Genomic DNA, 15127 nt, shown 5'->3' with positions numbered 1-15127 from the left:
TGCCACGTTCCCGCGAAAGAAAACAACACCCAAGCGCCAGCCAGTGGCAGAGCTGGGGTCTGAGTATGATTGGGCCACTCTGGTTACTATATCCCCATAACTGCCCGGGCTCACCCAGCTCAGCCAGCTAGTAAAAAGTATGTTAGTCCTTAAGAAAAAGGAGGTCGTAGCAGCTGTACCAATGGATCAGTACCACAGGTCGGTTTTTTTTTGCTTTTCGTTGTGTTTTCTACCTCTCCTTTTGCTCTTTGTTTTCTACTTAATTGTCTTCTACCTGGAAGGTCTGGCATGAATGATTTCAGATCTTTGACAATTATGGATATTTCCATCGTGATCTGTGTACAGATACATTTTGGTGAATGTTCCGTTTCACATATATTTTATTTAAGTGTCCTAAAACTCCCTGAGAAGAGGTGAGCAGAAGTTAGTACTAACTTCATTGTCAGATGAGGAAATTAAGCATTAAACAGACTAAGAGCCTTTCCCTGGTTGAATATTTATTAAGAGAGAGGACAGAGATTTAAACCCTAACTTGCTTCATTAAAGTCCCTCTTAACTATTTATAGCAACCACCCCCGGGAGTCGTATAGGGTGGCTGAGAATCAGGGGCCATTTCATTTTTACTTTGCGTTCTTTTTTTTTTTAAGTTTAAATATTTATTCCTAGAGAGACAGAGACAGCGCGAACGAGGGAGGGGCAGAGAGAGAAGGAGAGAGAGAATCCCAAGCAGGCTCTGCACTGTCAGCACAGAGCCCGCTGCCAGGTTGGAACTCACACAACCGTGAGATCATGACCTGAACTGAAACCAAGACTCAGACACTTAACTGACTGAGCCCCCCAGGGGCCCCTTTACTTTGCATTCTTATGCACTATTTGATTGAAAGAAATAAAAAAAAACCAAGTATGTATGGGTTTTGCAATTTTGTAGAGAACAATGAAATTGGGGCAGAGGTTAGGCAATCGCACTTCTGGGAATTTACCTCAAGGACTTAGTCCCACAGACTCAGAAAGAAACTGGCAAGGGGATATTCGTCAAGGGTGGGGATCCAGAAGCAAAGTGACAGACGTGGGAAGGGCCTGGTACACCACACTCAGACCCCAGCACCCCTTCCCATGATGCCACCTGTAAGGCTTCCTGGGAACGGACGTATTTGAGGGCAGAGTCGGGAAATATCTGGAAAGATCTTTCCACTACACTAAGTAACACTGGTTTATTTCTGGATAATGCAATCTCATGTATTGTTTATTTTTGCTTTGCTGTGTTTGAGGGGCCCCTGGGGGGCTCAGTCGGTTGGGCATTTGACTCTTGACTTCGGCAGAGGTCATGATCCCAGGGTCATTAGTTCGAGCCCCGTGTCCGGCTCTGCACTGACTGTGAGGAGCCTGTTTGGAATGTTCCCACCCTTTCTCTCTCTGCCCCTCCCCTGCTCTCTCTCTCAGAATAAATAAATAAACATTAAAAAAAAAAGAAAGAAAGTGCCCCTGAACCTGAAATGCAGCTGGCCCTTGTCTTCTCCGGTGGGGTGTTGGCATAGGCTAAGGCTGAGCATTTTTAATTTATGCAGCTGAAAGGAAACATGTTTATTATTTCTTAAATTTTTAAAAAATGTTTATTTATTTTTGAGATAGAGACAGAACATGAACAGGGGAGGGTCAGAGAGAGAGGGAGACACAGAATCCAAAGCAGGTTCCAGGCTCTGAGCTGTCAGCACAGAGCCCGATGCGGGGCTCGAACCCACGGACCATGAGGTCACGACCTGAGCTGAAGTCGGACACTTAACCAACCGAGCCACTCAAGCGCCCTGAAAGGAAACATGTTTAAACCAACCCAGTAGACATCGTCTAGAAACATAGTTAAACTGATCAAGTTGTTGGTTAAACCACATGAAATCTACATTTAAAAAAATTTTTTTAATGTTTATTTATTATTGAAAGACAGAGACAAAGTGTGAGCGGGGGAGGGGCAGAGAGAGAAGGAGACACAGAATCCGAAGCAGGCTCCAGGCTCTGAGCTGTCAGCACAAAGCCCGACGTGGGGCTGGAACCCACAGACCATGAGATCATGACCTGAGCCAAAGTCGGACACTTAACCGACTGAGCCACCCAGGCGCCCCTGAAATCTCCATTTTTAGGTCATCAAAGCTCATGTGCTGGTTTCATATGGTTCAACATCTATTTTCTTCAAAAAAAAAAAATTGTTTTAGAGAGAAAGAATGTGCCCTTGTGAGTGGGGGAGGGGCAGAGAGAAAGTGGAAGAGAGAATCCCAAGTTGGCTCCACACACAGAGCAGAGCCGGTCACGGGGCTCAAACCCTTGAACCGTGAGATCATGACCTGAGCTGAAGTTGGACCCTTAACTGACTGAGCCCCGCTCCCCCCGCGTCTCCTCAACCATTATTTTTAATGGTTCCTTCCACCTTCATCAAAGAGTAGTTGTTAAGACCTGTCATGCAAGAGCGGGACCGAATCCCACCATTTGAACACACTTCACGAGCCACACACCCTCCCCTTCTCCCCGCCCCCCCCAAAGCCAGTAAATACTTGAATGATGCCAGAAAATTCGATTTCAACGTTTATTTATTTTTGGGACAGAGAGAGACAGCGCATGAACGGGGGAGGGGCAGAGAGAGAGGGAGACACAGCATCGGAAACAGGCTCCAGGCTCCGAGCCATCAGCCCAGAGCCTGACGCGGGGCTCGAACTCACGGACCGCGAGATCGTGACCTGGCTGAAGTCGGACGCTTAACCGACTGCGCCACCCAGGCGCCCCCAGAAAATTCGATTTCAATTAAAAGTACATACGATGAATTTTCAGCTTTCCCTTTGGTCCTTTCCGTAAACTTCCACCCCACTTTTCCCGGTTCAAATTAGGTTTAACTTTAGATTTGCTTTTTCTCTTTTCAGAAGTAATGTGCATTCATTGTAGGAGATGTGCCAAGTGGACAAAAGCACGGGGGTCCAGAAGGGTCAGCACCTCCCGCACCGTGTTCATTGCCCTCGTCTGAAAGCCTCGGATCAGCCCCGTTCGTACTTCCTGAAAACTATCTTGGCCTTGTAAAGAGTCCCTCATGGCTTTGCTAGATTATCGAAACCCGTGCTAATACTTACTCAGGTGGCTGGAAGTATGAATTAGTTCCTTAATCATCAAGCCCGGGTCTGCTGTAGAAGCGTGTGTCCGGTGGTACAGTAAAAATAACCGGCTCCTCTAAGGAATAAAAAGTGACTTGAAACGCAGACCCGAGCACCTTGGCTGGCTCTCAGATACCGTTCTGGATGATTAACGCCTGGGATGAGGTGGCCTGGCTCTGCTCTCCAGCCACAGAACAGTCACCAGGGCCCGTGGCATCCAGGGAAACTGACAATGGAATCAGGTGGGGGGTTGGGGGGAGAGAAAGACCACAGGGCCGCCTGCGGATGCACAGGAAATCTGCTGAGCTAATTTCTGAATGTATTTCAGAGCCACAGTGTGGACAAGTTAGTGCCCGTAAATGATGAAATGCTCACGCCGGAGCTTGAGCGGCGAGGCGCCTTTCTTCAAAGCTGGCCGATCCTGGGTGCCGTGGGGGCTCCCCCTGGCTCTGGTGGGTTATTGCAGTGGGGACAGTGCTGTCTTCAGATTCGCGTCTGCTCTGGTTGCAGACGAAAGCTACAGGAAGCATCTGGGAAATGAAAATACATTTATTCCCCTTGGGTAGTCTTAGAAAAAATGTCTTATCTCAGTCAGTTGAGGCCGCTCAGAATCCCACACACGGGGTGGCTTACAAATTAGGCAGCTCTGCAGGCCGGAGGCAGATCAGGATGCGGGCTGGTCTAGTGTCTGCTGAGGTGTCCTCACTGCGCCCTCTTGGGTTGGGAGAGGCAGGGAATCTCTTGGGGTCTCCTCCCAGGGGTACTAACCCCCTTCAGGAGGGCTCTACCTCATGACCCAATCTCCTCCCAGATGCCCCCCTCGTAATCCATCATCCCCTTGGGTGCTAGGGTTTCACCGCATGCATTGGAGGGACACAGACAGACCCAGCAAGTACGCATCTTTCCTCTTAAAGATGACGCCTGCATTGCACAACGAAGCGTGGGAATCTTACCCGTGTCCTGCCAGGAATGCTGGACCGTGGGCCCCCTGGAGGGCCTGGGGGTCTTGTTGAGCACAACCCAGGGTGCCTTGGGCAATGCCCACGGGAGTGGGAGCTCAGCTCTGGGCTCCACTGAGGCCCTGAAGAAGGATCCTTCTGGTCACATTGCAGGCAAGAGCTCTCTGGGTCCTATAGGGGCCCACTTGGCCTACAGAGCTGGTCTGAAGATTATTTGAGCCTGGAGATAGGTAACATACAGCGGATTCAGAAAGAAGCTTCGTCTGAGAAAGCAGCTTCACCCCCACAGGGAAGGAGACTGGCTGGCCCCAGGATGGGAAGTTGCCTTGGCAGACATGTCCACAGCGGCCACACCTCCCATCTCCCCCTAAGAATTCAATGTCTCCCCACAGCAGCCCTGTCTGCCCCCCTCACCCTATGGTTGGCACACGGACCCTGCTCTCTCACTGCTCAGGGGCAGTGAGAGAGCTCACATGTGCGTGAATAAACTTGCCCTCTTTTCTCCTGTCTGTTGTTAAGTGTCCGGGCCCCCGCCACTGGGTCTGCACCAGTAGAGGGAAGGCGTTTCCCCCAACGATACGAATCAAGAAGGGCAATCCTGGGGTTGGCAACACCCCCTCCGTGCTGCCCCCTGAAGACAGCTGTCTGCTGCCCCATGTCCGCCCACGTGTGGGTCGTGATGGTCTCTTCCCCGGAAGGTCCAAACCTCACAGGGATGCAATTCGAGAAATTTACCAGAACCATGAAACCCTGCGATTAGACCAAGTGGTGGCTTACGGGCACCAGTCGCAGCCCTGGCTTAACGTCCTGAGATGAGGGTCACCTTCTTTTTCAGCAGGCATTATGCTCATTGTTTATTTAGTTTTTTTCAGATCTTCAGAAATTCTAGTCTTTAAGAAGGTCTGTTTTTACAAGTCTACTCTTGGCAGGATTTAGGTTTGATTCCAGAGGGGCCAATGTTCCATTCGAAGGAAAGGTAGAGAATATTGTACGTAACGGAGTTTCAGTGCACAGATAAAGACTTACGGGACACTTTTCGACTGTATGGTGCGTAGGGGTGCCTGGGTGGCTCAGGTCATGATCTCGCGGTTTGTGAGTTCGAGCCCCATGTCAGGCTCTGTGCTGACAGCTCTGAGCCTGGAGCCTGCTTTGGATTCTGTGTCTCCCTCTCTCTCTGCCCCTCCCCTGCTTGCACTCTGTCTGTCTGTCTCTCTCTCTCTCTCAAAAAAAAATATATATATATATATGAAAAAATAAAATTAAATTAAAATAAAAAGCAAACCCACATGATGAGGGGAGAGCCCTGGGGAGGCCAAGGCATACATGGTCAGGAAAGCTACAGATTGTCAAGAGAGAAGCCAGAAACAGGGTCAAAGGCCACAAATGTATTGAGTGGCTGAAGTGACCGTGAGGTGGGTCCCCGGTGACGTGGGTGAGAGCAGTTTCGGGGCACGTGGAGGGCAGGCTTTCTGGAGGAAGTGGAACAGCTAGTGACCACGAGTCTTGTGGAGAATGAAGGAGTTTTAGCCACACAAGGGAGGAAGCCCCTTGCTCAGAAGCCTGCCCATCATGGCTCAAAATTCCAGCTGAGACTCAGTGAGGAAGAAGAAAACGAGAAACGTACAAGAGGAGAAGGGGGTAGTTCACAAGGTGGGCGTAGCCATTAAAGGCCAGAAAAAGTATTTTTTAATGTTTTTATTTATTTATTTTGAGAGAGAGGGAGGGAGAGAGCATGAGTGGGGAAGGGGCAGAGGGCGGGGGGAGAGAATCTCAAGCAGGCTGTCAGCACAGAGCCCAACATGGGGCTCAATGTCAAGAACCAGGAGATCATGACCTGAGCCCAAACCAGAGTTGGACGTTCAACCGACTGAGCCACCCCGGTGCCCCAGGAAAAGTAGCTCTTTCGCAGAGAATTAAAAGAACAAGAAGCCATCCGCTGGGAGACCGAAGAGGTAATCGCAGACGGGATAGCACCGTGTGGAAAAGACTTTCACGTACAGTGTCTTAGAAACATTCAGCGTCCACTCAATCTGTTACTGAAAAATCGAAAGCAGTGAACTTGGAGTTCCTTGTTCTCTGGGCACAGGGAAGGTCACTGTTTCACAAGAGGAAGTCGAGCCGGGGCATCTCGCCAGGGCCAGAGACAGAGGGGAGGGGAGAGGCCGGGACCTGACTGGGACTTGACTGCCTGAGGCCCCCCACGGCAGTGCTGGCCTCTCCCCCTCCTCTCTCTGTCCTCGAAGCCCTTCAGAGTTCTCCCCACAGACGCACATCCTCCAGGATGAGGTCCCAGACTTGAGGTCAGTCAGGAGGTGAGGCACAGACAAGCTGGTCTGTTACACAGAGGAAAGGAAGGGGTCACATCTCCGCTCTCGACTTGTAGCCAAATGGCGCAATGCTGCTGGAAAGGGACAGGGCGGCCGGGCACGGGTTCTCCTGGGAACAGCAGCACCAGCCATGCCTGTCAGAGCCCGGCTGGCCTTGACCTCGGACCTCCAGGACTGCGAAGGGATAACTGTGTGTTGTTTAAGCCATCCAGAATGTGGCACTGGGCACAGCCGTCCAGGCAGACGAATACACCAGGGAACAATGTGTCAACGTGCTTGTCCCCAAGGAAGTTGCAGTCTGTTCTGGGGACAGAAATGTAAAGACCCGTGTTCATCACAAGACAGACAAGGGTGTCTGAGAGATGCTTAAACCAGGGTCAGGACAGAACAGATGACCCACACTCTGGGGATCCGCCTATGGAATTACCCAGATTTGGATGAAGCTGAGCTAGGGATAGACAGAATGGACGCACTGGGAGATAGCACCAAGGAGGATGCTGTGGGGCTGACCCCAGACCAGTTCCAGCATTCGTGGGCAGGACCTAACTTCAGGTTTCCCCTAGAGTGTGACTCAGGGGTGGTGACAGCAGATGATGCAGAGGCCGGGCGGGCCACCGGGAAGACAGACTGATGGTACAGGGGACAGGATCTAAGGGGACCTGGGTGGCTCAGTCGTTAAGCGTCCAACTTCGGTTCGGGTCGTGATCTCAGAGTTTGTGGGTTCGAGCCTCGTGTCGGGCTCTGTGCTGACAGCTCAGAGCCTGGAGCCTGCTTCGGATTCTGTGTCTCCCTCTCTCTCTGCCCCTCCCCCCCAAATAAATAAAACATTTTTAAAAATTAAAAAATATATGTATTAGAAATCTACCATTTTTGGAATTTTGTATTGGCTTCTTTTCCATTTCTAAAAAATTCTTGAACTTTGTTTTGAAGTTTTTGGATAGTTTTTATGATAAACAGAAAACGAGCTGATGGAAGAAGGCATTGGTGTCAAATTAGATGAGATTCTATGTTGAAATCTAGGAAGAAGCAGATTGTGGAGCTACAATAGCAGCCTGTATTGCTAGTTAGATCATTGCCACTTTGGGTATTTTGTTTCACTTTCTTTAAGCTGGGAAGGGAGTTTTCAAATGTTCTCAGTCAGGTTCCCACCTCACCCCCTAACTTGTGTGCAGACGTTTATGCCGAACAAATAGTCTTTCTGTGACCGTGGTTTGCCCAGCAGCCCTAGAAGGGTCCCGAGGCATTGCGTCCCCAATCCCGAATCCGGGAATCCAGCCCTGGGGTCATCCACTGACTCCAAGGAAGGGAAGAGCAGAGACTCGGGGTGGCAGGTTCTGAAACTGAAACGGAAGACCGACTCCATAAACACCCACAGTTTCCTGCCCAAGCTGGGGTGGGTTGCTGTCCCCGAGGGCCTGATTCATCATGCTGAGTGCTGTTGGTGCCGGCTGAGGGGGTGTTGGTCGAAGTGGGGGGCTCCCCCCAGGGAGGGAATAGGGATCTGACGTCTCCCATGCACCCCTGTGTACAGGATCACACGCCTCCTGGGGGGGTGGGAGGTACCATGCACATTTGGTAGGTGAGAAAAGAGTGCAGGACCACTTGGAACACTTGCCCTGATTTGCTTGGTTAAAATGTAGCCAACAAGGTTCCCAATTCCATTCTCTTGTCATCTCTCCACACTCAGCTGACACCAGGCCTTCGGCAGTAAATTGAAGGGATCACGACGGATATTGAAATGGCCAGAAACTGTGCAGGAAAGATTGATACGTTTGGTACCTACAAATAAAAGTACACGTACGTTTGGGGCGCCGGGGTGGGGGGTGCTCAATTAGCTGAGCGTCTGACTTCGGATCAGGTCATGATCTCATGATTAGTGAGTTCCAGCCCCGCTTGGTCTCTGTGCTGACAGCTCGGAGCTCAGAGCCTGGAACCTGCTTCAGATTCTGTCTCTCTCTCTCTCTCTCTCTCTCTTTGTCCCTCCCCTACTCACTTGCACATGCTCTCCGTCATTCTCTCAGAATAAATAAATAAACATTAAAAAACTACCATCCACAAGGTTGACATGGTTGAGTTTTGTGTATGTATATATATATATAAACTTTTATATTTTATATTTCATAGAAATCCATTTACAGGTATTCGCTTTACATGTTTTGTGTTTATGTGTTGGAAATTCATTTACATATGATACACATAGGACTTCCAATCTTTTATTTTGAAGCATGGCAAATCTATAGTAGTACCATGATTTAAAAAAAGTGGTCACGGGTTTTTAATGGGAAATTAAGAAAAGGAAACCCACCAACGACCAGTAGATTTTTATTTATTTATTTATTTTTAAATATTTATTTCTTTTGGGGAGAGTGCAGTGGGGAAGGAGCAGAGAGTGGGGGACAGAGGATCCGAAGCCGGCTGTGCGCTGACAGCCTGTCAGTGAGGGCCCAATGCGGGGCTGGAATTCACGAACTGCGAGATCACGAACTGAGCTGAAGTCAGACCCTCAACTGACCAAGCCACCCAGGTGCCCCCTGACCATGGATTAAAAAAAAAAAAAAAAAAAAAAAAAAAAAAAAAGGTTATTTATTTATTTTGAGAGAGAGAGAGAGAGAGAGAGAGAGAGAGAAAGTATTTGCGTGCCATGAGTGCACACGAGCTGGGGGGACAGGCAGAGAGAGAGAGGAAGAGAGAATCCCAACGAGGGGCTTAATGTCATGAATTGTGAGATCATGACCTGAGCCCAGATCAAGAGTCAGACGCTTAACTGATTGAGACGCTCGGGCTCTCTGACCAGCAGATTTTTAAATAATGATTTTGACCTTACTGATGATCAAAGAAGCACAAATGGAAATGAGACCTACTTCTACCTACCATGTTGGTAAAGATTAAGCTTTGTCACTGGATATTGGGAGGGTGTTGGACAGACAGGGGAAATATTCAGCACACACGCTGCTATTCTGTGCAGAATCCCGTGCTGACATCACTACTCTCAGTGCATCTGCCCACCGAACCCCAGGGAGATCATCAGTTAGCCTTGGCAACAATTGAAGGCTCATTCGCCACCCAGGAGAAGAGAATACTGTAAATCAGTATTAACGGAAGTATACAATGAAATCATATTTTTGGCATTGAGGCATTTTGAGCAATGTCAGCTGAGTTTTTTACATGTGGGTGGCAGAAATTCCTGTCCCCCCGCCCCTTCTCCTTTTCCTAATTACAGAATTTTTATTTGGGTACATGATGACTCAGAGTAAAGACTACATTTCCCTGCCTTCCTTGCAGCTAGGTGTGGCCACGTGACTAACTCATGGCCAATGGGATATAAGCAAAAGTATCATGTGTCATCTGTTTGACACTCTGCCTGTCCTTCCTTACTCCTGCTGCTTGGAATGTGGCTGTGGTGGCTGGAGCTCCAACCGGGACTTGGAGGGTGAGAGTCGACTCTGAGCTGGCTGAGCTGTGAGCTGGAAGGAGTCCTGAGGATTTTGTAGAACAGACTGCCAGGCCAGCCCCAGATGGTCTACCTCAGAAATTTTTTGTGAAAGAAATAAATGTCTGTCTCTTTTAAACTCCAGTTATTTGGGGCTTTCTGTCCCTGTCAGTGAGAACCTCATCCTGACTGACGCAATTTACATATGCTTCACCTGGCAATTCCGGCTGCAGCAGATTAGTTTATAGAAATGACTGGACAAGTGGGCAAAACTGTCTCATATCTTAGGATGCGATGGCTCAACCCACTGTGTCCACGATAATGAGGGGTAGCATCTTCAGCGGCCGCTGGTACATGTAGAGAACACTTTATATATAAATCACTTTTGTTCTGAAGGGGAACCTGGGTCCTGTGGATGTGAACCACGGAGAAAGAAATGAATATTTTATGGCTGTGAACGTTGGGGTCCTTGCGTAGATGGCGTGGTGCAGGGCAGGACCTCTGATTTAGACATGGCCTCTGCCACAAGCCTCTTGATTTCGGCTCAGGTCATGATCTCACAGTTCGTGGGGTCGAGCCCTGCGTCTGGGCTCTGTGCTGGCAGTGCAGAGCCTGCTTGGGATACACTGTCTCTCTTCTCTCTCTCCCTCTCTCTCTGCCCCTCCCTCTATTTCTCTCTCCCTCTCTCTCTGCCCCTCCCCCGATTTCTCTCTCTCTCTCTCTGCCCCTCCCCCGATTTCTCTCTCTCTCTCTGCCCGTCCTCCGATTTCTCTCTCTCTCAAATAAATTTAAAAAAAGGAAAAAGAAAATAACCAGGAGTGATGTTCACCTCTGAGAAATTTAACGATGAATTTTATTTAAAAAAAAAATTTTTTTTCAACGTTTTTTATTTATTTTTGGGACAGAGCGAGACAGAGCATGAATGGGGGAGGGGCAGAGAGAGAGGGAGACACAGAATGGGAAACAGGCTCCAGGCTCTGAGCCATCAGCCCAGAGCCTGATGCGGGGCTCGAACTCACGGACCGCGAGATCGTGACCTGGCTGAAGTCGGACGCTTAACCGACTCTGCCACCCAGGCGCCCCTAATGATGAATTTTAAAGTGCATTGGTATTATTCTACAGCAGTGGTTCGGAACTGAAGGCCATTCTGCCCCCCAGGGGACAGCGGGCGTGGTCTGAACAGATATCTTGGTTGTCACCACGGAGAGGGTGTTAGTCCTCCCATCTGGTGGTTAGAGGCGGGGCGCTGCTACCCGTCACAGGACACCCCCCGTGCGTGTGGCTGTGCTGAGGTCAGGGATCCCTGCTCTAGACAGAGACGACTGTCGCCTGAGAGCTGATGAAGACGTGGGAGCACCCCGTTTTTCCGGATGCTTGTCCACGGCTCCTCTCTCTCCCCCTCCCATGCGCTCCTCCTGTCCCTCCTCCCCCCACTGTATCCCACGTGCAATCCACAGCAAATCGGGTAGATTCCACCTTCAAAACACACTCAGAGTGTAAACACTTGGAACATTCCTCAGTTATCATGCTAATCCCAAACCACCGCAGTCTCTCCCAGATGCCTCTGCCTCCACCAGGGCCGCAGCCACCTCAACACAGCAGGGAAGTGACCTTGTTTCTCTGCTCAGAATCCTTTGTCACCCTTTTACCTGGTACAGCGTCTAAGCCTTAGCCCTAATGATGCCCTCTAGGCCCTGGTATCCTTCTCTGCCACGCCCACCCCTAATCACAGCCCTGACGTCTAGCTCACCTCCTCTCTCCTCTTCTGGCTGCTCTGACCTCTGTGGTCCATCAAGCCCGCCAGGTGGGTTTCTGCCCCAGGGCCTTTGTACTCCCTGCTGTCTACCTGAATCCTTCCTCCTTTCTACAGATGAATGCGCCTTCAACTCTTTACCTCCTAATGCTTACAGAAACTCCATCTCGAAGACATCCGGTTTAAAATGGAACTCCCTGCGTTTACCGTCAGGCCTTGTTCTCTAGGTACCTTCCCCGTTTATTTTTTCTCCGTCTAATATTTAATCACTGTCTAAGACGGTATATATTTTGCTTGTTTATTTTGTTGGTTGCCTTTCTCATTGCTTGATTCCTAGGTCGGGGTTTAGAGCTCAGTGCTACAATTCCTACCCACTGAGAGAATAAATGATAGGTAAGGTTTGTTGTTTTGTTTTGTTTTGCTTTTTTTTTTTTTAATTTTCAGTTTATTCATTTTGAGAGAGAGAGAGAGAGAGAGAGGCAGGCAGGGAGGGGCAGAGAGAGACGGAATCCCAAGCAGGCTCTGCACCGTCAGCACGGAGCCTGATGCGGGGCTCGAACTCACGAACTGCGAGACCATAACCTGAGTCGAAATCAAGAGTCGGATGCTTACCCGACTGAGCCACTCAAGCGCCCCATGTTTTGCTTTGCTTTTTAAAAAGAAGAAAGTACTTTAAAAGGTAAAATTGTGGCACGGCAAGGTACCTAGAAACACTCCCAAGTTACTTTGCAAAATCCAACGAAAGCAGCCATATTTTCTCATTTCTTTTATTTTCACTGTAGACAGTCCCAGAATTGCTAAGTTTACATCTCTTTTAAAAGGAAACTGCAAAAAAAAAACAAAAAAAAAAAACAAAAAAAAAAAACCCAAAAAGAGGTTAGAGTGGGAGAGAGCCAAAGCATAAGAGAGTCTTAAAAACTGAGAACAAACTGAGGGTTGATGGGGGGTGGGAGGGAGGGGAGGGTGGGAGATGGGTATTGAGGAGGGCACCTTTTGGGATGAGCACTGGGTGTTGTATGGAAACCAATTTGACAAAAAATTTCATATATTGAAAAAAAAATAAAAGGAAACTGCATATTTTTCTTGGCCTGGGGAACGTTTCATCTAGCAATTGGAAAAAGGATTAGCCTGTTAGGCCAGTGGTTTAAATCCAGGCAGAGTAAACATCACTTGGCAGGTGAGTAGCTCCTTAAACAGACTCTTAACCCAATGTCTCCCTCCTTCCTCAATACGGCCTCCTGTGACCGTGACTAGGGTGATTGACCGTCTTCTGGAATTTTTTAGGAGTGGTTGAAATTTGACATGGAGACAATCTCTCATTTGAATGTAGTTTTTCAAAGTGCCGGAGAATTAAACATTTTTAACACTCGCTGAGTGGATTCTACATGCCAGGCACTGGCTGGGTGCTGGGATGGTCCGTCCCCTGCGAACCTGCTCTGAGAGCAGCTGTCTTCCGCAGTGGAGACAACATTCAGTTAATGAAATGTATCCAAATACACAATAATTGAGCACGGACCGTGTCTCGGTTCTAGGCACTTGGGACGCACACAGAACAAAACTCAAGGACCCTCATGGGCTCACAGCACCGTTTAGTGAGTGAGAGGGTAAGCTGAGACAAGCAAGGATGGCTGGGGAGGATACTAAGTTAGTTTAAAACCTGCTCCCTGTCTCTACGGAATTTGACAATTACTATAGGAGGTAAGAATGAAAATACAATGGTCTGCTTAGGAAGTGCAGAGGCTTGGAAGGGCTGGGAGGGGGGTGGATGATGTGGTTTCAAGTGTTGGGGGTTGGAGCCAACAACCTACAGAGTTCTCAAGATGTCTTCAGTGCAAAAAGGTGGTCTTATTAAAGCATGGGCAGAACAGGGTGCACTGGGGTTGTGACAGGTGACTGATTACAGACCTTCAGGTTGGGAGGGGGTTAGGGACAGCGTAAGTCTCTAAGATATTTTGGAAGCCAGGTTTCCAGGCTCCTGAGGGGGCTCACAATTGGTAAGGTTGCTTTTTTTCTTGTAAATCATTAAGACGGTTGCAAACTGACGGAGACTCCGGTCCTGCACAACTGTGATCTCCGTCAGGTTAACTATTTGTTTCTTTTTAGCAAAACACTGACCTTCAGACACTTGGGCGTTCCGGGAGGAATGTTAGACCCTGCCTGCCTCATTGTTAGCGGGCTGCAGGTTATAAGGAAATTTAATTTTATTTTCTTTCTTTTGCCTTTGTTCTCATCAGTGGACATTCAGAGAAAGGACTGTGACAGGAGTCACCGAGGGGGGCCTGGAGGAGGGGACCTGCTCACACGGATGAGGGGCTGGGTGGGGGGGCTGACAGGTGAGGCAAACCCAGTAAGTGAGGGTGGGGGGCAGCACACCTGGGCATGGTGTGTTTTCAGGACACAGCTTCCCGTCTCCCCAGGATGGTGAACTCCTCCGTCCTTTCCTGACTCGAAGCTTTCTTGAGCAACTATTGTGTGGCAGCTAGGCTTTGATGTGGAGCACAAAAGCAGGGGACAGGACAGGTGGGCAGAAAGAGCTGCACTGGGGTGGTGAGGAGTGACCGATTCTAGAAGATTTTCTACTCTATGGAGGGGAAGGTGGAGTCCAGCTCCCAGGAAGTTGAATCCACGAGTTTGTGGAAGTTTGGCTGTTGATAAGATTGCTTTTTTCTTGTAAATGAAACCTACGTTGACTCAAGTCCTGCCTGCCTGCGACCTCTGTCAGTAAACCACTAGTCGTCCTCTCTGGCAAAGCGTTAACATTAAAGGCAGTTGGGCGTTCCCGGAGGAGTGCTCTATTCTGCCTGACTCAAGTTATGTGTCACTCAGGTTATAAGGAAATTGAATTTTACCTGCATTTCTTTTTGCCTTTGTCCCCCACATCAGGAAGCAAGGCAGGTCTCTGAACAGGAGAGGCAGGAGTTAGGAAAGGTCCCGCTCCCCAGACTCAGGAGGAGGGCGGTGCGGTCACACCTCTGCACACCTGCACCCGAGCACCTGCTGGGCCAGGTCCTGTTCCCCCTTTACGGCGACCTGCGGCACACACAGTGCCCTCAGCAAACCACCGACCCGGATTCAAACTAGAGCATCGAGTTCCGCCTCAGCAGTTTTTTTCTAAACTAAATACCAAATCCCACACGCTGCACATTTTAGAGGCGTTTCAAGGTTTACTCAAAAAGGAGGAGAGATTTTGGCAGCAGCCACGGCAACTGACAAAGGCAGACTGTGACTCCCAAGTTTCAACCGGTCACGGCCGCGCACCTTTTCAGATACAAAACCGCGCAAACGATTTCTTGCAAAAGTGCAGAAAACAAAACCGAAGCGACCCTGGAGGCGCCCCTGCTCGGCCTCCCTCCCCTCCAGATCCCCGAGCCTCCGCCACGAGGCTTTTTTCAGACGCTCCTCGAAGGTGAACTTCTAACGGCCTTGACCGGTGGCTACATTTGCGCACCCGCAGATCAGGGGAACTGCGCGGCGGGGCGAGCGGCCCTCGGCCGGTGGCGCCGCGGGGCACGTGCGTGGGGGAGCCGCTC

At 49.5% G+C, this 15127-nt stretch overlaps 1 long non-coding RNA gene across 1 annotated transcript; it reads left to right on the top strand.

Annotated features, from left to right (window-relative positions):
• On the top strand, positions 1–3233 carry LOC125173196 (uncharacterized). Its single transcript, XR_007154955.1, has 2 exons — positions 1–198; positions 2904–3233. It is a non-coding gene; the product is annotated as an uncharacterized LOC125173196 (long non-coding RNA).
• Positions 3234–15127: the final 11894 nt, after the last annotated feature.

Source organism: Prionailurus viverrinus, chromosome A1 (assembly GCF_022837055.1).
Source record: "Prionailurus viverrinus isolate Anna chromosome A1, UM_Priviv_1.0, whole genome shotgun sequence".
NCBI classification, from domain to species: domain Eukaryota; kingdom Metazoa; phylum Chordata; class Mammalia; order Carnivora; family Felidae; genus Prionailurus; species Prionailurus viverrinus.
This window is presented reverse-complemented; position numbering and strand designations above follow the sequence as displayed.